Source organism: Portunus trituberculatus, chromosome 34 (assembly GCF_017591435.1).
Source record: "Portunus trituberculatus isolate SZX2019 chromosome 34, ASM1759143v1, whole genome shotgun sequence".
Lineage (NCBI taxonomy): Eukaryota > Metazoa > Arthropoda > Malacostraca > Decapoda > Portunidae > Portunus > Portunus trituberculatus.
The window spans coordinates 2027501-2030000 of NC_059288.1; the positions used below are offsets into that span (position 1 = coordinate 2027501).

General features: G+C 39.4%; 1 protein-coding gene across 1 annotated transcript in view; it reads right to left on the minus strand.

The window, feature by feature from the left end:
- The window catches only part of LOC123512547, a 179000-nt gene that overhangs the window by 131517 nt on the left and 44983 nt on the right, over positions 1–2500 (minus strand). The window lies entirely within an intron of this gene.

The following is a 2500-nucleotide window of genomic DNA, read 5'->3' on the forward strand; positions in this document are numbered from 1 at the left end:
TCTTTTCCTAAATTTATTCATAATAGTGTTCCTCACGGTTTGTCGTGTTACCCACTCTCTTCTTACCATTTATCGATAATCTTATTAAGCCAAACTTTTTGTCCTATCTACTACTACGCTAGTGATATTCTACACTTTTCTACGTCTTTTCGGAGACAATCAACCCTTCAGGAAGCTGACAGATGCTGTAGGAATGCCATAGAACGCCTAACTTCTGATCTCTCTCTAAGATTTTTAGATTGAAGCAGAGAAACCTTAAATTGTTCCATGCCAGAAAAACTAATTTCCTCCATCTATCAAGTCGATACAAACGTTCCAGAACTATCTCTTCTTCATTGACATGCAACTGTCCTCTTCTATAAGCTGAATATCCTCGGTCTGTCATTTACCATACACTCAATATACTTGACGTGTGTTGGCGGAACTATCTAAACATTAAGCAGGCAAAGCTTCAAAATAAAGAAAACGGTACTCTGACAATTTTTTTTTTTTTACCAAGTTTCATTAAATTTTGCATGAAGACTCCCACTAGTAATGTACATGGACCCATGAAGTGAAGGAAAGAAAATTAGCTCAATAAACACAGATTATACGAACTTCTAAAAAGTTGAACAATTCAGTTCTTGAGACGTCTTGATGTTCCTCAGTTAATACAGGTGTAGTTGCAAGTGTAGGTAAAAGATACATACATACATACATAAATAAATAAGTAAATAAGAAAGAAATGACAGAGTTTCAGAATTTACTATTGAAAAGGATGAAAAAGACTATAAGTAGTGAAAAAACTCTTGCATTAACGAGATGAAAACGAGATGAGTAAAAATGAATTAATAAGAAAATCGGAAAGAAATGGCAGAGTTTCAGAATTTACCAGAGAAAAGGATGAAAAACTATGGCTAGTGAATAATTCTTGCATTAACAAGATGAAAACCATAGGAATGAAATCTTGTGCACCAGTCACAGAAGTGCTGAGAGGAATTCAACATTCAGCTGGCAGTTTAAGAAGAGTAACCATATAAACAATGGCAGAAGAGAGGTGCAACATTGCCGCAAGGATTGAGGTTCAAAATGAAAAGAAAAGCTTCTACTCTCTTCCGCAAACCTCCTTATCTTCTCTCTTGCTAAAACAGCTCCTATGAAGTTTGGCGCTCTGAGGTGTCTCCGGCAGTTTTTCTCGCCCTTCCAACTGCATACTCTGTACAAGGGACTTATCCGTCCATGTATGAAGTACTCTTCGCATGTTTGGAGTTTTATTAGATAGGATGGATCCAATCAAAAGCTTTTCATCTCAACACCTCCTCCTCCTCCTCCTCTGATTGCCAAATGATCTTAACGGGTAGCATGAACTAGTCGGAGAGTGGAGGAGTAAGAGGAACAAACCTTAAATTAGTGGTTCCCAAACTTTTTCGGACTGCCGCCCCTTTAGCTCCCACTCACACCATATTTGCCCCCCCCCCACCCACACAAACACAAACAACTGAATACAACTATAGGCAACTGAAGTTAAAACACATTTTCCAAGCTGTCAGTTCAGCTAGTGTAGGACTGAGTGACCGTTCTCACCACTTCCTCTCAATTCTTGAGTCTGCTTGTACTTGATAGCTTCACTTTTAGAACAGGGGCGGAAAGTTGAATAATCATGAATATAACGGTACAGTAATCACGCTGATATAGTTTTAATTTTTTCGGTTGCTGATGTATAGACACTGATAATAATAGTACGTCTTTAGATTCATTAATACCAAAATTTATAATTCTCCATAACAAAAATAGTATTGGATAGGTTGTGAGTCCTACTGGCGCCCCTTTCCCCACCTCTTTTTCCTTACGACCCCCCCCGCCCCTGGACCCTTCCAATGACCACAGGGAAGCAGTACCGCCCATTTTGAGAAACCCTACCTTAAATCCTCGAAGATTAATTTCTTAGCACAGGTTTCAGCCAAGAACTCAGCTATAGATGAGATGGCAGTGCTGAAATAAAGGAGGGAGAAATGAAGAAGCAAAGTTTGCCTAGTTTGGAAGTGTTTGGAATTTCCTCAAGAAGAGATGTCAAGGTTCTTTTTTTTTTTTCTTTCTTTTTACTGTACGAACGATTTTTATATTGGCAATGTGTTGGCGTTCGTAGCGTACGAAGCAAGAACAGAGTGACAATAATAAGATCGGCAGTCTTTTGAAGGAAACCCACAGCTGCATCCTATATCATTGAGACACAAAGAGCCTCGTAAACACAGATTACGGTGAGGGCTAGACTCTCCCTGATGAGGGCATCGTAACCCTTCAGGCAGGTGTTTGCCGCCAATTATAAAACCATTCGTTATCTTATACAAAAAAAAATCCATATCATTCCCTCTCTCTCTCTCTCTCTCTCTCTCTCTCTCTCTCTCTCTCTCTCTCTCTCTCTCTCTCTCTCTCTCTCTCTCTCTCTATTATCGCTAATTTAAACAAAGTGCAACCACGAGCCTCGAACAAAATCACATCAAGGAGCGGCAAGGCAGTGCTC